At 38.5% G+C, this 22,338-nt stretch overlaps 1 protein-coding gene across 1 annotated transcript in view; it reads right to left on the minus strand.

Moving 5' to 3' along the window:
* The window catches only part of LOC115776234 (receptor-type tyrosine-protein phosphatase gamma-like), a 462,780-nt gene that overhangs the window by 431,699 nt on the left and 8,743 nt on the right, over window positions 1-22,338 (minus strand). The gene's annotated exons all lie outside the window — the stretch shown is intronic.

The following is a 22,338-nucleotide window of genomic DNA, read 5'->3' on the forward strand; positions in this document are numbered from 1 at the left end:
CAGTTTTTACCCAGATAGATAACAAACGACATTAAATTCTGATTAGAGTTAAATCTGCAGGGGTATACACAACGCATGTTGCATGTGTACTATGTATTTTATTTCTGGTGTAGCTGTCTGTGTGTGTGTGTGTGTGTGTGTGTGTGTGTGTGTGTGTGTGTGTGTGTGTGTGCGTGTGTGTGTGTGTGCGTGTGTGTGTGTGTGTGCGTGTGTGGGCTTGTGTGTGCGTGTGTGTATATATATATATATATATATATATATATACTGCTCAAAAAATAAAGGCAACACTTAAACAACACAATATAACTCCAAGTAAATCAAACTTCTGTGACATCAAACTGATTGAGCAACACTGATTGACAATCAATTTCACATGCTGTTGTGTAAATGGAATAGACAACAGGTGGAAATTATTGGCAATTAGCAAGACACACTCAATAAAGGAGTGGTTCTGCAGGTGGGGTCCACAGACCACTTCTCAGTACCTATGCTTTCTGGTTGATGTTTTGGTCACTTTTGAATGTTGGTGGTGCTTTCACACTCGTGGTAGCATGAGACGGACTCTACCACCCACACAAGTGGCTCAGGTAGTGCAGCTCATCCAGAATGGCACATCAATGCGAGCTGTGGCAAGAAGGTTTGCTGTGTCTGTCAGCGTAGTGTCCAGAGGCTGGAGGTGCTACAAGGAGACAGGCCAGTACACCCGGAGACGTGGAGGAGGCCGAAGGAGGGCAACAACCCAGCAGCAGGACCGCTACCTCCGCCTTTGTGCAAGGAGGAACAGGAGGAACACTGCCAGAACCCTGCAAAATGACCTCCAGCAGGCCACAAATGTGCATGTGTCTGCACAAACAGTTAGAAACCGACTCCATGAGGATGGTATGAGGGCCCGACGTCCACAGATGGGGGTTGTGCTCACAGCCCAACACCGTGCAGGATGCTTGGTATTTGCCAGAGAACACCAGGATTGGCAAATTCGCCACTGGCGCCCTGTGCTCTTCACAGATGAAAGCAGATTCACACTGAGCACATGTAACAGACGTGACAGAGTCTGGAGACGCCGTGGAGAGCGATCTGCTGCCTGCAACATCCTTCAGCATGACCGGTTTGGCTGTGGATCAGTAATGGTGTGGGGTGGCATTTCTTTGGAGGGCCGCACAGCCCTCCACGTGCTCGCCAGAGGTAGCATGACTGCCATTAGGTACCGAGATGAGATCCTCACACCCCTTGTGAGACCATATGCTGGTGCGGTTGGCCCTGGGTTCCTCCTAATGCTGGACAATCCTAAACCTCATGTGGCTGGAGTGTCAGCAGTTCCTGCAAGATGAAGGCATTGAAGCTATGGATTGGCCCGCCCGTTCCCCAGACCTGAATCCGATTGAGCACATCTGGGATCTGGGACATCATGTCTCGCTCTATCCACCAACGTCACGTTGCACCACAAACTGTCCAGGAGTTGGCAGATGCTTTAGTCCAGTTCTGGGAGAGGATCCCTCAGGAGACCATCCGCCACCTCATCAGGAGCATGCCCAGGCGTTGTAGGGAGGTCATACAGGCACGTGGAGGCCACACACAATACTGAGCCTCATTTTGACTTGTTTTAAGGACATCAAAGTTGGATCAGCCTGTAGTGTGTTTTTCCACTTTAATTTTGTATGTGACTCCAAATCCAGGCCTCCATTGGTTAATAAATTTGATTTCCATTGATGATTTTTGTGTGATTTTGTTGTCAGCACATTCAACTTTGTACAGAACAAAATATTCAATGAGAAAATTTCATTCATTCAGATCTAGGATGTGTTATTTGAGTGTTCCCTTTATTTTTTGAGCAGTATATATATATATATATATATATATATATTAGGGGTGGGACTTTAACGCGTTAATTTCGATTAATTAATTATGGGGAAATTAACGCGTTAAAAATTTTAACGCATTTTAATCGCACTTTGCACCGTGGAACGTTTCTCAGTGCACGAGTTCCCGGCATACAGATTATATCGACGCACAATGTCCAAATTAGGGGCCGCATCCTGCGAAGGACCCGGCCCACGTCTTTCGCAGCCCACGAACACCACAAAGGCCGGAAATGAGCAGCTAGCCTTCATATCAGCTGCCGTCACCTCTGCATAGCTCATGTCGCCTAGCAACCGTGAGTGCGAAGCACAGCTGTGTAACAGCAGCTGGTTAAACGGAGAACGAACTTTTTCTCCTTTTTGTGGTTTAATTTTAAGTCTTTAATTCAAAATAAGATGTTAAAACAAGCATAACACATTTCAACATCAAGGAATACAGCTGAGAGAATGATTAATTTCCAACTATAACAAGTGAGACATTAATGTTGAATAAAACTATCCAGTTATGATGCTTAACTTTAATTTCAGGAGTTTGTTTATCACAGGAGCACTTCCACCCTTCGTTGGTCTGTGTAGCAGACTGGTGGGAAAATAAACAAAATTTTGAAGTTTAAGCTTATGTATATTGATTTATTCATCAACTAAACTTAAATTAATATTTCTCATGTCAAATATTGAAATGCGATTAAAATGCGATTAATTTCGATTAATTAATTACAAAGCTTGTAATTAATTCGATTAATTTTTTTAATCGAGTCCCACCCCTAATATATATATATATATATATATATATATATATATATATATATATATATATATATATATTTTTTTTTTTTTTTTTTTTTTTTTTTCTCATGGTATGACCAGATCAGGACCTAATTATGTTGTCATCTGTAAACCAGAAAACCTACAACTGATTAAAGCAAATCTGTGTTGCTGAGGGTATGTGAATGCCACGCTTATATAGAGACATCCATCCATCTCTGTGCCTCTCTGTCTGTCTCCACTGCTCTGTAAGCAGAGTTCAGACTTACTGCTTGCCAGTTGCATAATAAGCAGTGCCTGCATGGTTCACATGGGATCACAAGTCTCTAGATTAGCATTCCTTACACACACACACAGACACACACATGCAAGAGTGGCTGACAGCAGTGACATCATCAGTCTTGTCAGCCCAAACACACTCTTGTCCTTTACACCAGGAGCCAGCTACAGACTCTCCTCTCTTCAACTCATCTGTAGATTCCCCATGGATGGCTGCACCAGAATTTTCCAAACCATAAACATTAACACAGAAACACTCATAACAAATAATAAATTTAGGCTGAATATTGCTGGATAGTTCAAAAACTGTGAGCACAATTTAGATTTCATTTTATTCAGGTTAAATTTATTTACACAACACTGATTCACAATAGTCAGCACAAGTCACTTTTTATTGAAAAATAAACCATTATAAAACTCACATTTATCATAAGTTATGAATTTAATTAAAATCTAATAACAGCTTTTATAATATATACATTTCCTTCCCACTAATGTCTGTTGGCAATTTAGGTACATTTTTTCTTCCTTTTGTATCCACAGGTTTTCAACACATCATCACTGTAATTATTTTACATACAAGATCGATGAAGTTCAGGTGTTCCTGAAATGTGAGCACCATATAAAGGAGAAATTCTACACCTTTTTGCTATGGCTGCAGTTGTTTAATGGGTGGGTTGACTTACCATACGTATTCTACATGATAGAATTTGTGTCTGTCAAAAAGCAATTCTCAAATCAAACACCACCACTAAGAGTTTTTCAAGTGTACTTGTAGTGTTAAATACAGATTAACAGTATGTTGTCAAGCTGTGGAATTAAATTCAACTGAACTTTATTATTAACTTAATTATTATTAAGAAAAAACTCTGTGAACATCAAGCTCAATAAATGGTTCATTACTAACTACTAGCATGGTATAATATGGTATGATACTTATCATATGATAGGTTACTGTTTATATTAAGAATTTCTAATTTTTCAGTAAATATTGCTTCCTGCAAAAGTGATTTCTTCATTAAAAAAATTAAGTTTTAACCAAACAAAGCTCACTTTCTTCTCATTGATGATCATTGGTGATCAGCTTAAGGGAAAAAGAAAATATCATTTTTGTTCACTTTTGCGCTGCCAGTTACATTTACATCCACCCTGGAACAGGGATGGATAAGGGAGGAAGGTGGAGATGACTGCTGGCTAACACTGATGAGGCCTAATTAAAGAGATGAGAAGTGGAGGGGGGGACTCACAGTACAATAGAAGCTCTGACCTAACTGCTAATGTTCTCCACCCAGTCCATTTAACCCAATTCACATCCATTATCACTGCCTCTTTGTTCTTGCTCTGCGTTTATCCCATCAGACACTGCTGAATGACATCCTTTATTTTTGTTTAGTTTTTTCATGTATTTGGACAAGGAACGGAGTCATTACAGATCTGACATTTTACTCTCCCTCATGTAACAGCTAATTGATGCTTTTATCATGATGAAACTAAACTAATGTGCCTTGATGATAGGAGCAGCTAGAAATGCCTCCTGCTAACAGACACATATAAAATAAATCTCGTTATAGCTCAGTGATGATCTAACTGAGATACTGTATGAAAAATTACTAAGCTTGAGAAAGGGGAGGTATTATTTTTTTTATTACCACCAAGTTAAACCAAAAGTGTACATTGTCCAGCCCAGTCTCACTGTAGTTCTTGGAATAGTTAAAAAAAAAGAAAAAATCTATAAATCGTTCTCTCTCTGGAGATAGATAGATAGATAGATAGATAGATAGATAGATAGATAGATAGATAGATAGATAGATAGATAGATAGATAGATAGATAGATAGATAGATAGTCTGAAGTGTCTGACAGAATATACAGGAACATCTGTGCACTGTAAACCCAGATTTTGATTCCACTTAAAAATATTGAGTTCATATTACTTAAAATTGCCTAGAATGTGAACATTACTTGTTAATGCTGAGTAGACTGTACGTTTTGATGGTCTATCTTATTGTAATCATGTGTTTGAGTTCAAACAACTTAATATCATCAAGTTTTGCACCTGCTAAAAATCTAGTTTATAGCAGTTTTAACAGACTGGATTAATGTGCATCTGCATGGTGGCATGATGGTCAGCAGTGCTACCTCACAGGTAGAGTACCATCTAGAAGGTCTGGGTTCAATTCCGGCTTGGCCCAGGCCTCTCGCTGTTTGGAATAGTAGACATTTGGTGTTTTTGTTTGACTTTTGTTCACAACGCTCTCTCGTATAGTTTTTTTTATTGTTCCATGGACAAATGTTATTTGTAAATGTTAATGTACCAGCATTCAGCAGGGCAACGAGTTACCTTGGTTTTTTAAGTAGATTCAACTTATCTGGCTTTACAGATGTATGTATGTATATATATATATATATACACAAAATGTTTGTAAGTACTGCATTTCAGTAAGAATTGTATTTTGTGTCAAAAGTACATTTTTGAAGAGAAAAGAGGTGTTACCATGGCAGCCAGCAAAGCAAATTGTTAAACTGGCAGCTGTTGTATTTTAACACATTTTTCTAAACCTAACAGAGAAGTTTTTAATATCTAACTTTAAGTAAGTAGTTTTTAACGTGTAAACCTAATAAATTTGGGTCTCTTGTGTGAAAGTCAAGACAACTAACTCCTCCACTATACCTCCAACCAGCAAATGCCCTTTTTAACTGTACATTTACAGTGCCTTAACATGACCTCAGGCAGCTCTCATACAGTGGCTTTCAAAAGTATTCATACCCCTTGAACTTTTCCATATTTTGTCACATTACAACCACAAACATAAATATATTTCACTGGAATTTAATGTGAAAGACCAACACAAAGTGGTTACAATTATGAAGTGACCGAAATTTTTGCCCATTCTTCTTTCAAGGTGCAAAACAGCTCAAGCTCAGTCAGATTAGATGGAGACCGTTTGTGAACAGCAGTTTTCAGATCTTGCCACAAATTCTCGATTGGGTTTAGGTCTGGACTTTGACTGGGCTGTTCTAACACATGAATATGTTTGGTTTGAAACCGTTCCATTGTAGCCCTGCTTTATGTTTAGGGTCGTTGTCCTGCTGGAAGGTGAACCTCTGCCCCAGTCTCAAGTCTTTTGCAGACTCCAACAGGTTTTCCTCCAAGATTGCCCTGTATTTGCCTCCATCCATCTTCCCATCAACTCTGACCAACTTCCCTGTCCCTGCTGAAGAGAAGCAGCCCCAGAGCATGATGCTGCCACCACCATATTTGACAGTGGGAATGGTGTGTTCACAATGATGTGCAGTGTTAATTCTCCGCCACACATAGCGTTTTGCATTTTGGCCAAAAAGTTCAATTTTGGTCTGATCTGACCAAAGCACCTAGTTCCACATGTTTGCTGTGTCCCCAACATGGCTTCTGGCAAACTGCAAACAGGACTTTTTATGGTTTTCTTTTAACAGTGGCTTTCTTCTTGCCACTCTTCCATAAAGACCACATTTGTGCAGTGCACGACTAATAGTTGTCCTGTGGACAGATTCCCCGACATGGGATCTCTGCATTTTGTCCAGAGTCACCGTGGGCCTCTTGGCTGCATCTCTGATCAGTGCTCTCCTTGTTCGGCCTGTAAGTTTAGGTGGACGGCCTTTTCTTGGTAGGTTTACAGTTGTGCCGTACTCTTTCTATTTCTGGATAAATGGAAAGAGTAACTGAGAAGTAAATGAGAAGCACTTGGGTAAATTTTGTCATAGATTTCTCTGTGCTCCGTGAGATGTTCAAAGCTTGGGAAATCTTTTTATAGCCTAAGCCTGCTTTAAACTTCTCCACAACCTTCTTCCTGACCTGTCTGGTGTGTTCTTTGGACTTCATAATGCTGTTTACTCCCCAATATTCTCTTAACCAACCTCTGAGGCCGTCACGGAGCAGCTGTATTTGTACTGAGATTAGATTACACACAGGTGGACTCTTTTTAGTCATTAGCAGTCATCAGGCAACTTCTGAATGCAACTGGTTGCACTCAGAGAAAAGGGGGCTGAATACTTTTGCACACCACACTTTTTTGAATTTTTTTTATTTGTAAAAAATGTTTTGAATCATGTATCAAGTTTCTTTCCACTTCACAATTGTATACCACTTTGTGTTGGTCTTTCACATTAAATTTGAGTGAAATATATTTATGTTTGTGGTAGTATTGTGACAAAATATGGAAAAGTTCAAGGGGTATGAATACTTTTGCAAGCCACTGTATGAGAGCTGCCTGAGGTCATGTTAAGGGACCTAAAATAATTTTGGGAAATTTGTGTTGAGAGATTCATGGTTGTGACTAGATCACAAACTGCTGTGAGACTGAGTTGCACTGTCTGATGTTACAACTGTTGTGCATGTCAGTCTCAATTGTAACAGTATGCACTGCATTAGTAATACAACTAAAAAAGTGATTAAAGAAAGCATTAAACATTTTTGTTTTATATGGCAAATCAACATTGGTCAAACAAGTGCTTGTATGATGATTTCAGACCATGGATGTGATCGGATAATGTTTAAAACTTACATATTCAAAAACATAATAATAATAATCAAAATATATAATAATCAAAATATTACCAGTTAAAATATTTATATATTTGAAGTATTATGAACTACCTCTGGTGACACTCATGGAAACGTTTGCTAATGCACATCAAACATTTCCTACAATTGTGGCTTCACATTAAAAACATTTAAGGTCTTTTTTCTTTTTTACTTACTTTCGCACACAATTCATACTCCAGAATTCACTGATAATTGCTCATAAAATAAGAACTACAGCTCAGATCAGTTGCAATATTGCAAGTTTAAGTAGTAATTAAGGAGTAACCATTATTTTCCTGGACTAAGTTTTGCATTATATTTACTTACAGTTTTATTTATCTAATAACCTCTGTTGGGTTAGGTTTAAGAACAGAATATGGTTTGAGTTAAAACAGAAATATTCACAATATTAAACATGTTACAAAGCTCCATTTTCCATATTGCTGTGTGGTGCTAGAGTGATTTTCAAAAATCTGTATTGCACATCAGTGGACACATTTTATGAAACTAAACTTACTGTATGATGACAATGAAAGAAGTGTCAAATTGCAAGCAACATCTCTCTAAAATAATTAAAACAAGTGAGTTCTACTTGTTCTATAAGATGAAGAGTGGAAAATAAACAATTTTTAGATAAGATGCTTAATAATAAATTAATAAAAATCCTGATGCTTAGGAAGTTAACACTGCTAAAACAGTCAACAGCAAACTTTTTTTTTTTAAATGCCAGATGGTTACTGTCACATTGGTAATGGAATGTGAGCTCGCATAGCACAATTTATAAGGAATTCCCACTTGTGAAATATTGTTTATTATACATATTTCTTCACTGGCATTTTCTTTGTAAAGTGAAGGAGGTCTTGTGCCCATGCTACAAAGTCCTGTTTTTAACACTGTGCTGTGAGCAAAAGTGGTAAGAGGAAACATGAGTATATTGTGATATCAGCCATCTGCAGCACAGCTCAAACATTTAGTCTACGACCCAAAGCATCTGTGTGGTTGTGTGTTTCCATGCCCTGATTCTGCAGTTTCTTACAAGTAGAACATGTAATGGACCATCCACGCCCACCTACCATACACCTCAAATCACTTCCTACAGAGATATCAGATTCAATATGTGACTCAGGCAGCGTTACCAAAGGGGATGTAAGAAATCCCCATTTGGATGAGACAACATGCACTCATCTCTTGAAAGTTGAAACAAAGTGAGGAGGAGTGAGAAAAGGGAGCATGTGGCAAGGACAGGGAAATGTATGACTATGAAGAGCCTGAGCAAGAGGGAAAAAGTGTGTTCTTTTAATGTGAGAGAAGTACATGTGCATTTTTTGGCTAATAGGCCAGGGAGTGATGTTGCTGGATAAAGCGTGGCTTGCAGGTTTCATGTTAATTACATTTTGCTTTTGGCTCACCAGGCTCACCCAGCACCTGTCAACATTGTGTCACAGCAGAGGTCTTCAGTGTGACAATTCCAGCTTTTTTTTTTTTTTCACTGGGAAGGGCCCAAACCAGAGCTAGGGACATAAAGGCAGAGCGAGCTGCGCAGTACTACAAAACACAAAAACAAAGATGCAGAATAGGAGAAGGACAAAGAAGGCTCAGCATTATTTGAATAATTTGACTTTAACTATAGATAGATCTTTCCAAACCTTTCAGAATGAGTTATTGCCAAAAATGTTTATTTAGGGATGATTTACCCAGTGGACTCTTAGTGCTGGTCCCAAGCCATGATAAATGTTGCATCAGGAAGGGTATTCAGCATAAAATTTTGGCCAAATCAAACATGCCTGCAATTCCATGAACCTGCAATTCCACAGCAATTTGCACTGCTGCTAACTGATGAAAATCCTGTATTTAGTGATGTTGTGAAATTTAATCATTTTCTCATATAAAAATACATACTACACGCTGGCTTTGCTCTTCATGTCAGTGCACTAATCCCTGTGTCATTAGTCTACCAATGTTATTCTAATAATAATAAGAATTTACCTCATATTTGGGTTATTACTATTAATATAAACTGTTATTGTATAATAAAAGTATATATAAAGAATTGTGTGTGTTATAAAAGATTTTCTGTGTCTGCAGCAGAGCTGAATCAGTTTGTTAGAGAACATGCTCTACTAACTAGGCACTAAGTGGTGCAGAAGGTGGTTGAATTATCCATGATGGATAACAGTTTTTTCAGTGACATCCTCTCCACCACAGGCACAAATGTGTCCAGTTTGTTGCCAGTCACATAGCCAGGCCACTGATCCGTTTATTCAGACTGCTAGTGTCACCTACTCCAATGGTGTTCCCCCAACAGACCATAGAAAAATGTGCTTGCCACAACAGACTGGTAAAAAGTCTCCATAATTTCACTGCACACCTTGAAAGTTGCTTATGAAACAAAGCCTGCTCATCCCCTTTTTATACACAGTCTCTGTGGCTGTCTTCCATTTCAGTCTGTTTTGATGCAGATGAACAAGTACATGTACTCCTCTGCATCAACATCCTTTCTCAGGATAAACACAGTGGCTTGATTATTAATGCTTGGCAGGGAGAAAATGTCTGAGGGCTCAAGATGCGTACGGGTTCCCCATTCCCTATGTTTAGTGTCTAACAGTTGGTTTCCAATAAATTTATTAAACTTGTTTTTTAAATATGTGTCACTAAAATACAAAACTGTGAAAGAACATTATGCCAAGATCTAGATTTAAAACAAGTTAACCTCATAAATGCAGCAGGACCAGATGTCTTTTTACAGGATTCATCCTTCTTAACTTGCAATCATCACTTTAGCCTCTGGCAAGTTGTAATTGGCATTTGTCGTTATTTAAGAAAAAACACCACAAGAAATTTCTTCAAATGAAACCAGGTGGTAACTGCTTTCTGAGAAACATGTGGAGCAAAGACTGTATCTTTAGATAAGGAACAGATTAGAGCAAATGCTGAATTAGCAGCACAGCTATACTCTGGCCACTGGTACACACACACTAAATTACTTTGCTGTCCTATTTTCCCCCTCTCAGTGTGGATCCTAGAAAGTGCTTTAAGAGCGTCAGGCTTGGCTGGTTTCCATTCGATTTCCCCAGTGGGTCATCTATTGGCCTGGGGACATGGCGAGCAAAAGCGCCCAACCCCAAGGTGATTAACGGAAGAAAGATGGCTGCAGTTTGCAGTGTAAATCCAAAAGCGTTTCAGGTGGAACATGGGTGCCTGTCTAGCAGTGAGGAATGGAGGAGGCTTCATCCAATCCAGCACTGAAATCTCCTCCTTCTATGCATTTACTCCCATTTCACAGAGAACTGTTGCAAGCAAAAAATTTGGGTGAGATCGTGAGAAAAAAATTCTAAAAAACAATTTTTTTAAGAAAGCCAAAAAAAAAAACAAAAACAAGATAACAAATGACAGAAATCTACATTCAAACAAACAGCAGAAAAAAGTAACAGAGGCTGGGAGAGTTAGGCCCCGTTTACACGTTTCAAAATGAAAATGGTGTCGTTTTGATGCGTTTCACCCTTTCAGTTACACGACAACGGAATGAAAACGATGTGTTTTGGGGTCCAGAGTGGAGCATTTCAGAAACTCACCGGCTTGCGTTCTCATGTAAACGCTTGAAACCGGCGTGATTTGAAAATGGGTGACTCGCACATGCGCACTATGGTTGTTACGGCCACAGTTTTCCACGCATGTGCAAATTGATAAACCGTACTCGCGGATTCACGAGTGCTTCTTGTGCTTTTCTTGTGTTTTTACTGTTTTGTAATTCAGCGTTGTGTGCAGCAGCGATCCAACCTCATCGTCAGTCCACACAAAACCTCTCACATTGGCCGTTTTGTAAGTAATGAACATTTTGCTGCGGTTCCTACTGTGTCACTCCACGCATGCACATCTTGCGTAAACAAGCTTTGCAAAGATAAAACCAACGCCAACTTATGGCCTGGCATGGGAACTACATCGTTTTCATCGTTTCACCTGTCATCGTGTAAACGCAGATCATTTCTGAAACGCTATCGTGTAAACAGAAGGCTGAAACACATCAAAACGACACCGTTTCGTGTAAACGGGGCCTTAGAGTGGAAACTTGTCCACCCTGGGGTGATATTAGTGAGTCCCATGTGTTGAACACCTTTAAAGCCGTCTACTTACATGGGACAGGAAAAGTCTGAGTCCTGCTGAGGCTTATCTTGTTCTCAACAGGACTGAGGACAAAAGCATTCATCATCACTTTAAAACATGTTCTCCTCACTAAGAAGATCAGAAAATGGCTCTAGGTGGTTAATAAAGTGTATTGGTTATTTTTATCATTATTTTATTTTTATCAGTTATTTAACTTTTCCAGAATCAATACTTAGCAGAATGGGAGGCAGAGCCTTCAGCTTTCAGTCCCCTCGTCTGTGGAACCAGCTTCCAGCTTGGATTCAGGAGACAGACACCCTCTCTGCTTTTAATGTTTAAGCTTAAAATTTACCTTTATGATCAAGTTTACAGTTAGGGCTGATGACCCTGAACCCTCCCTTAGTTGTGTTGCAATAGGCCTGAACTGCTGGCGGGTTCCCATAATGCACTGTTTTTCTTTTTCATTCACTTCTTTTCAGTCTGAGGATACCCCACTCTGCCACTCTCCCCACTCTCAATCATTAGTTATTATTAATCTCTGGCTCTCTTCCACAGTGTGTCTTTTGCTCTCTCCCTCTCCTCACTCCCAAATGGTTGCGGCAGATGCGCTTGGTCATAAGGGGGGTGTCTTCTTATTGTTGGGGTTTTTTTCTGTATTAGTGTATGGTCTTTACCTTACACTAAAAAGTGCCTTGTTGAGATTTTGGTCCTATTTAAATGAAACTTGATTGAACTGAACTGAAAGAATGGATTGTTGTAAAGAGCTCATTGAATTTGAGCATGGTACTGTAATAGGATGCAACAAGTCTGCTTGTCAAGTGGTATTACTGCAAAGCAGAAGCAGTTACAGTAGGACCACAGGCCCTAAGTGCTGTAAAATGGAAAGGGGAGTTGTATAGCACTGAAGTTCATAAAAATTACCAAAACTCTGTTGACTCAATAACTATAGAGTTCCAAACCTCCTCTGGCATTAACATTAGCCAGGAGCTTGACTTAGGTTTCCATAGTCATGTAAGTGTGATGCACTGGTGGCCCAGTATTTTTGCTGATATCATGTATGACTTTCTGCTGTGGGCATTACTGTCTCTTTCTTGTATAACTGAACTCTAATAGTGATGATGACGTTTCCAGAACGACACCAGAGACATGAAATACACTGTGATGTTGACACAGTATCCAGCAGTCGCCATGATCATGATATTTCAGAGAGAACAGAGGTTGCTTTGATACGCATTATTGTGCTATAACAAATTTCAAGGATGTACTGTTAGGCTTTTTTATTGCTCTCTGACTTGTTATCTAAATTGCTTGGCCTAGATTTAGCACAAACATAAGCATGCTATTTTCAGTGAGTCGTGAATTGAGTTGCAGTGAAGCAAACTCCATCACCAGACTTACCTCACATGGGGCCAGTGGGAGAATTGGCTTGGAGATTGAGAGACATACACAGAACATGTAGTCAAATAAGACAGCTCAAATAGGACAAAGCACCAAAGAGAAAGGGAGCTCAAAGCACAACAGAGATATAAGATAGAGGAAGAAGTCACTAGAGATTAAGAGAGAGAGGAGGGCACTGCTGTTAAACCACCTCCCCCTGGAACAAAGACAAATTGGGCTATGCGCTTGTCTCAGTGGCCCCCAAGTCTCTATCACTCTCTGAGGAGGAAGCCAGCGTATCCCAAGCATTAAAGTGGAAAACCCATTGCCACTGCAAGAATTTAATGAGGAGGCCTCTGCACTGTTCTCTGCTCAGTGTGTGACACAACACTTCTTGGCATGTAGTGATTTTCTCTCTTCTTTGCTCAATGCTTTTATTCCCACTGTCTACACCAGCTGAAATGGAGTGAAAATACAGACTTGAAAACAGCCCTGGCCCACTCAGCCTCAATATTAGCATGTAAAAACACAATGTGAAAATAACTGTATTGCGCCCAAATATGCTTGTACTGCACATAATGAAAAATAAAGTACTCCTTGTTGTTATTATTATTATTATTATTATTAATAGTAGTAGTAGTATTGGCTTTATGTCGGGATGTCATACCTCTTCATTTTGGGAACTGCTGTAAGCAGAAGACAGGATAAGACCAGGATGTCTTTAGCATTGATTACTGTACAGCTGGAAGCAGGAGGAAGCAGGAGGAAGCAGTGGCCCCCCGAAAAAACTGGAAAAAAAACATGTGTGCGTGTGCGGGCACACACACACACACACACACACACACACACACACACACACACACACACACACTACATCTCTGCAGCACTACTTCACAGGTTGTAGGCAGTTAAATGAGAGCACATGACATCACTATTTCACACAAGATGTTTTGCCTGCAATCAATTTTGAACCTTAAATCAGCCAAGCAAGGTTATTATGGTTAACAAAAACGAGCAAAATAATGAAAACTGAAATTGAAAAAACATTTTCTTTAACTGAAATAAATAAAAACTCTAAAAACAATGACAAATTGAAAGTGTATTTTGAGTTTACAAAACCTCCTGAAACAAATTGAAATTATAGATAAAATACCCTTTGTTTTTGTGTTTGTAAGTTTATTTAAAAGTCTTGTGGACTGATATGAAATCATATTTTCCACTCTAGTAATTTTAGCTGGGAGAAAGCAGCAGAGTCCCATATGGGATTTCTTCGAGTACGATAGTGAGACAGATAGGCATGAGTGTCTTGCTGTGGCTGATGACAAAATGTGTGGAACACTTCTCAAAGGGAAACCCCCACAACCCCAAAGTCCACCTGAGGTGGCTATGGAAACGGCTCTGAACCTATGCAGTAACCTGACCCCCGCCTCCCGAGAAATGTAACTACACGTCGGATCCACGCAGCCAACGAATGATTGTGATTGGCCTGTTCAGCACTGCCACAGTTTTTTAATTTCTCAGTAAGAGAAAAACAATCAGGAATAATAATCAAAGTATCATCTAAGGACTCACAAATTCCTGGAGGGAGATTGTTGAAACTATCGGAATGGATGTGAAGGAATGAACAAAGTGAAAAAAAAATTACACAAAACTAGAAGGACAATTATGTTTGCAGCCGGAAAAAAAAAAAAAAAAATTACCACAGAGGAGGACCCAGGAGGGAAAAAAGTCCCAGCATTCTTTGTTTCTGTCGGCCAGCACCACAGGTAAAACACTGGGACATGGCCACGAGGTAATTAACACGCACAATAGACGTCGGCCACTTGTGTATGAATTATTCAGGCCTAATAGTGAGCATCTAACCAAGCTAACATCTTTAAGTAGCTCCTCCGGCTCCAACAGAGAACCGGCATGTCAGTGTAACAAGGTGACAACCATAATGGACCATTTTAAAGTGAGAGGATGCACTGATAAACTGTGTGGCACACAGAAATACAAACACACAGTGTTGAAAAGCTGTATTTGAGCTTTGATTCCTTCAAATGCTCAGAGTTCAGTTTGTTCTTCTTTATGATGTTTTGCTGTGTTCTGATGTTAGAAATGTTAATGTTAATCTACTGCACTGCACTGAAGCTGGACCTGCATCAAGGGCTGGGCAGTACAATTTATTCCTAATTAATTTTTTAGATAAATTGATAATAATAATAATAATAATAATAATAATAATAATAATAATAATAATAATAATAATAATAATAATAATAATAATAATAATAATAATAATAATTTGAGATAAGAGTTTATGGGAGTTTAAGTTTATTGGATTTTTCTTTATGTTGCTTATGTGTATACTTAATATTACACACATTTAGCACATAATGCTGATATCTTGTGAGCAATTGGTTGCAGTTGTTTTTTTTTAATGGTATAATTTATTGAGGTCTTATTACATAATAGTTACTCTTGCACCTTGAATATTGTACCTTGGATCTTGCAAAACCTAAAACTAATAAATGAAAACTAAACTAAAACTAAGCATTAAACAAAAAATAAAAACAAGCAAAACCACTTTAAAAACTAATTAAAACTAACTGCATTAGAGAAAAAAGTTCAAACAAAGTAAAACTAAACTATAATGTAGAATCTATAACTATTATAACCCTGCAGCCAAGTGTAATATATATATACCGATAAGTTATAACCAATTTCATTGTATATTCTGTATAATGACAATAAAGGCATTCTATTCTATTTCATTTATATCCCCTTATTCTTCAGAAGATATTCTTTTGTATATTATTTAACTATAAAAAACATGCTAAATGGTTAAAAATGAATGACTTTCACTGAATAAATGCAGACACTGGATTTTTACATTTATGTTAGTTTCGTAAATGTCAGTTTTAATGAAAGCCTTAACATTTAGAAAAAAAACAGAACAAAGAACAGTCTCATCAACATCGCTGTCATTACTGTAAAACCTCCACACTGACTGTATACAGATCACAGCCGAGTGTCTCAGTGGATCCACAACACAACGAAGGAAAAATAAAACTGAAAAAAAAAGTCTGTGCAACATTTGTACATTTTTGATCAAAGTAAAATGATGGGTAACCATGAGCTTGGAGTACAGGAAATGACTTTTTTATGGAAGCTGCTCACTTGACATTGCAGGAGAAATGGAGTAGGTACAAAAAATTAATTTCAGGAGTCAAAGGCAGCAAGGCTTACTGGCAAGCGGAGGGAGAGTATGAGCTCAAAGTAAGGAAAGAGTTTGATGGATGAACATTTCCAACACCAACCTGACTGAGCTGCAAAATGAGCATTATGAATTAATGCCTTGTGATAATTCAGAGTACACATATAGCTCGAGTGTGTGTGTGTGTGTGTGTGTGTGTGTGTGTGTGTGTGTGTGTGTGTGTGTGTGTGTGTGTGTGTGTGTGTGTAGTTTTTTGGACAGCTACACAATTTTGTAATTTTGCATCTATACTCCACCAGCAGTGTAACCATTGCTTTGCACCATGCTGTAAATCCTCTGTATTCACAATCATATTCTCTTATTTCAACTATTAACACAACTTTTGTTTTTGTGACAGGAGAAAACACCTGTCGGGATCAGGGTTATTATAGTTAACGAAAACGAACGAAATAACGAAAACTGAAATTGAAAAAACATTGTCGTTAACTGAAATAAATAAAAACTATAATTAAAAGGAAAAAACGATAACTAATTAAAACTGAATTGTGAGTTTACAAAACTAACTAAAACTAACTGAAATTATAGATAAACTGACTTTCATTTACTTGTTTTTTTGGGGGTTTTTTTTTAAGCCTTGTGGATTGATATGAAATCATTTTTTCCGCTCTCCGAGTTTAAGCTGGGAGCGCCTCAGGACAACTGTGTGAGTGCGCATGTGCGTGCGCTCACCGCGCTGGTCCGCAAAGTAATGGCTGCGGTCTGCCGAGAAAGCGGCAGAGTCCCGTATGGAGGTTCTTTGAGTACAAACACCTGCACACGACCACAAGGTAATTAACACACACAATCCAGCTACACAAGCATAAATGTGGACATGAGGTCGGCAACTTCTGTAGGTTGTGTACAGAGGCCACAAAGACCCTGCAGGTTTAATTAGCGAGCATCTAACCAAGCTAGCTCCAAAACAGAAGCAGCTTCAGGTGGTGAGAACATCAGGATGCAGCTGGATTTGAGCTTTGACTCCTTCAAAGAGTTTGTTTTTGTCAAACACCACATGTAGGCGTTATTAATCTGCTGCACTGATGCTGAACTTTATTGTGGAGTTTATTGTAGAATTGATTGAGTTTGGGAGTTCATGTTTTTCTTTGTTTCTCCCTGTTGATGTTCATGTGTGTCCTTAATATTACACAAATTTAGCATGTCTTATGAACAGTTGGTTGTTGACTATATTTCTTTAAACTGTATCTTTTGTCAAGTTTTCATTACACAATAGTCACTTTTGCGCCTTGAATCTTGCACCTGATCAGGTATGAAAATACTAAAACTAATACTGAAACTAACTGAAACTAACTAAAACTAAGCATGAAACCAAAAATAAAAACTAATAAAAACGAGCAAAACCACTCTGAAAACTAATTAAAACTAACTGAATTAGAGAAAAAAAAGTAAAAACTAACTAAAACTAAACTATAATGTAAAATCCAAAACTATTATAACCCTGGTCGGGATATAAGATCCCACACACATATGTCTGTATTATATCTTCTTGCAGCTGTCTTTCAGATTCATAGTGTACATATTATTTATTAATGCAATTTGCACTACTTTCTTGCACAATTTCAATCATACTGTTACTCTTCTTTACCAACATCTATCTATCTATCTATCTATCTATCTATCTATCTATCTATCTATCTATCTATCTATCTATCTATCTATCTATCTATCTATCTATCTATCTATCTATCTATCTATCTATCTATCTATATTATCTATCTTATTATCTATCTTATTATTATTGCACAATGTAAATATTATATTTTAAAAAGTGTGTATAGTGTATAGTATATAGAGTATAGTGTATAGTGTGAATTACTTTTTTTTATTTTTATTCTTCTTATTTATATGTGTGTGTATATATGGTTGCAGGTACAAAATACATTTCACTGTGCATTGTACTGTGTATAACTGTGCATGTGACAAATAAACACTATCTTATCTTATCTTATCCTATCTATCTATCTATCTATCTATCTATCTATCTATCTATCTATCTATCTATCTATCTATCTATCTATCTATCTATCTATCTATCTATCTATCTATCTATCTAATTGTAGAGTTCTTAACTGGGCTGATGTTGTGAAGGTTTTTTCCTTAGTCAGGGAAGAATTCTGCAATCATCCACTTTGATTGTCTTCCATAGTCTCAGTGTTGGTGAGCTGGCAGGTTTGTTTTAATGTGCCACATTGTTTACTTGGCTTCTCCTAACATGTTGATCTCCCTGATTGGTTAGTCTTTCCTTTTCAGCCTCACTATGACCTTCTTCATTTGTACACTTTTTTTGGACTTCATGTACCTATCATTCATATACAGTTAATGCAATACTTTTGTCAAACCCCTTGAGTTAAAGCTGAAAGTATGCACTTCAATCACGTCTTGATTCTTTGTTTGATTTAAAATCCACTGCAGTGGTGTGCAGAGGCAAATTACAAAACATGTCGCTGTTCAAAAAAGCATGGACTGGGTGGCTGTGGCTCAGGAGGTAGAACAGGACATCTACTAATTGGAAGGTTGGTAGTTTGATTCCTGGCTGCTCCAGTCTCCATGCCAAAGTATCCTTGGGCAGGACATTGAACCCTGAGTTGCTCCCAATGTCGTCATGTGTTCAGTGAGAATGTTAGAAAGAAAGCACTTAGATGTAGAAAAAAGTGCTTGGATGAACATGAATGTGTTGTTTAAAGTGTTTTCAATTCAATTCAATTCAATTTTATTTATATAGCCCCAAATCACAACAGTCGCCTCAAGGCACTCTGTATATGAAGACCCTACAATAATACAAAGAAAACCTTGGCGACAGTGGGAAGGAAAAACTCCCTTTTAACAGGAAGAAACCTCCAGCAGAACCAGGCTCAGGGAGGGGGGGTCATCTGCTGTGAGGGGGCTGAGGGGAGAGAGACAGGACAAAAGACACACTGTGGAAGAGAGCTGGAGATTAATAATAATTAATGATTAAATACAGAGTGGAGTATAAACAAAGTAAATAAGGTGAATGAAAAGAAACAGTGCATCATGGGAACCCCCCAGCAGACTAGGCCTATAGCAGCATAACTAAGGGATGTCTCAGGGTCACCTGATCCGGTCCTAACTATAAGCTTGATCATAAAGGAAAGTTTTAAGCCTAATCTTAAAAATAGAGAGGGTGTCTGTCTCCCGAATCCAAGCTGGAAGCTGGTTCCACAGAAGAGGGGCCTGAAAGCTGAAGGCTCTGCCTCCCATTCTACTCTTAAGTATCCGAGGAACCACAAGTAAGCCAGCAGTCTGAGAGCGAAGTGCTCTGTTGGGGTGATATGGTACTATGAGGTCTTTGAGATAAGATGGGGCCTGATTATTCAGGACCTTGTATGTGAGGAGAACGATTTTAATTTCTATTTTAGATTGCTCAAGTAGAAAAATGTATATAAGAGCTAGTACATTTACCATATAAATGCTGAATTCACACACTTCTCCTTATGCTGACCAAAGTGATCTTAAGGTTTAGAGTTTGTGGGTTAGGGTTATATATTTGCTTCAAATATGTGCGATTTCTTCTGTTTTGACTCCTTCAGCAGTCAGAACATAGCAATTAACCTGCTAGGTAAAACATGTCCACAGATGGGAGTGATGGTCAGGACTACAAAAATTAGACCCTGGCTATGAATAGCCCAGGTTTTGGTTTCCTCTCAGTCACCATGTGTAAGTCAGTGGTGGCAGTTTATCTTCATAAAGTTATTATATTTATTTCTTCATTAACAACGAGGGAATTTTAAAAAGTGTCCTTTTGTGTCCTCACCACTTCTCATCTTGATGCTGACTTTGACATTCAAACTGAATCTAAATTTCCATCACTGCAAATCTTCCAAGCTTTATGAATCTAAAACACTGAAAAATAATTTTCTCTGTGTGTGTGTGTGTGTGTGTGTGTGTGTGTGTGTGTGTGTGTGTGTGTGTGTGTGTGTGTGTATACAGAAGCAAGACACAAAGAAAGGCAGAAAGGAGTGAAAATAGCTAAAGAGAAAGAAGGAAATTAAAGCCAAAAAGAGGAACTGAAGCTTACTAAGCTGTTATGTAAAACACGAGGACTGTCGTCTGACACACCTGATATCATAGTAAGATGGTGGTGACACTTCTTTCACCTTTCTCAGGGAAAAGGCAGCTGCTTCCATTTCACTGTCAGCAGGGATAACTGATGGAAGTCGAGTGAAGTGCATTTCACCTCTGAAAATGAGAAAGCGTTCTGGGAAATGGCAGGAACACCCATCTACACCTTTCACTGCTGTATCGGAGAGCTGTCACTGCTTCAGTGTGAATGGCCACCTATCGAGCCTGACAAAAGAACACAAAGTGTCTGAAAGGCTTGACATGTGCCAAGGTGGCAGTGTAGGGGGAACAAGGGCCTGTGGCCAAAGGAACCACCACCTGGCAACCATCAGCCACCTCTTTGTCAGTGTCAAATTGCATTCTACTATATCCAAAATGGCTAGCAGTGTCACATTTCAATCTGAGGGTTGAACTCTTTCATCATGTTCATTTGTTTTCACATCTCATGTTCTTACCTCCAGTGTTTGTTTGAGGTCACCAGTGGTTAGGCTTGTCACCCTCCACGCCAGCCGACAGCCTGTCAGTCTAAGCTGCTTTTAACACAGAATAGCCCTGCACTGTGACACTGCGCTCCTCTGACATCATGGAAAAAAGGGCTTGGCTCCAGACATCTCTCCAGTCTCAGCTGCATCTCGTGATGTCTTTGTCTTTTTTCTTTGTTTTTCTGCTCTCTGTACTGATTTCTGCCTGCACACAACCACAGCCTGCATTTATTGGTTTACCAAAAGGAAACTATGACAATAAAGAAAAGAAGTGTACGTTTTTTGGGTTTTTTTGCTATAAGTACATTCAGCTAATATGTTACTGCAATGCTGTTGCCTGTAGTTGTATAAGCATTTAAAGCTAATTTTTTTATAGAATTTTGTATCTGTATCTGTAATAAAAACAACAGATCTGTCATAATTGACAGGCAGGATGTGGACCAAAAAGCAGGCCTCAGATTGAAAGTAAACTCAAAGCGCAGATTTAACAAAGAACTCTTAATCAAAAATACAAAATGAAGATGTCAGCCAAGCTGGAGCTAATAATTGAAAACTAAGAATTTTGGGAGAAAATGGACAAGGAAGCAAGGAAAAATGAGGATGTAAACAGACACAAGGTAATTATGGAAAAATGACACATCTGGGAGAAAACAGATGACAGAGACACAGATGAGCAAAATCTAACTAAAACAAAGGGAAGCTAAACTGAACATAAAACACAGGAAATGAGACTGTCAAAAATAAACCATGAACACATCAAACACTGACTTAACAACAAGATATAGGGGAGGCAGGATAACTAGACCTCAAGGAAAAAAATAACCTATCAAAGAAACTATAAACTCAAAGACATTTCCTATGCAGACGATACACAGCTGTACTTTTCTCTTAAGCCAAACAACCTCAACAGTCTCTCCTGCATCGATTGCTTCACTTTGATTAGTAATTGGATGTTTTCAAATTTCCTTCCTCTTAAGGTTCTTGTGTTTGGCACCTAGAGTTTGGCTAGGGAGGCCATTGGCTCCCTTGCCAACATTATCAAATGCTAAGAACTCTGGTGTTATTTTTTTTTTTACCAAAAATTGAATTTTGAATCTCACACCTCAAAGCTCATCCAGTTGGCACATAAGGAACATTGCAAAAAATGATATAGAAGTTGTAGCACACAATTTAATTTTCTCCTATCTCAATTTTTGTAACTCACTTTTCACATGCATCTCTCATATCATTATTAGCCCATCTTCAATTGGTCCAGAATGCAGCCGTTAGACTGGCATTCATACATCACCCCAATTCTTGTTTCCCTTCATTCGCTTTCAGTGAAATTCAGAATTCATTTAAAAATTTATTGGCAACATATAAAATCCTACATGGCCCGGCTCCTGTGTAAATAACAGAGCTACTGCGACCTTATAACTACAGCTGATCCAGGCTCCAGTTTTAAAACCAGACCTGATCATGGTTTTGAAGTTGCAGAGCAAAACTCTGGAACAACCTTCCTCAGCCAATCAGGTTGGATGACTGATGAAAACTCATTTCTATACCTTTCCTGTTCCTTAATCTTTCACCCATCATTTGTGGC

The sequence above is a fragment of the Archocentrus centrarchus genome, unplaced genomic scaffold (genome assembly GCF_007364275.1).
Source record: "Archocentrus centrarchus isolate MPI-CPG fArcCen1 unplaced genomic scaffold, fArcCen1 scaffold_29_ctg1, whole genome shotgun sequence".
Taxonomy (NCBI): Eukaryota; Metazoa; Chordata; class Actinopteri; order Cichliformes; family Cichlidae; genus Archocentrus; species Archocentrus centrarchus.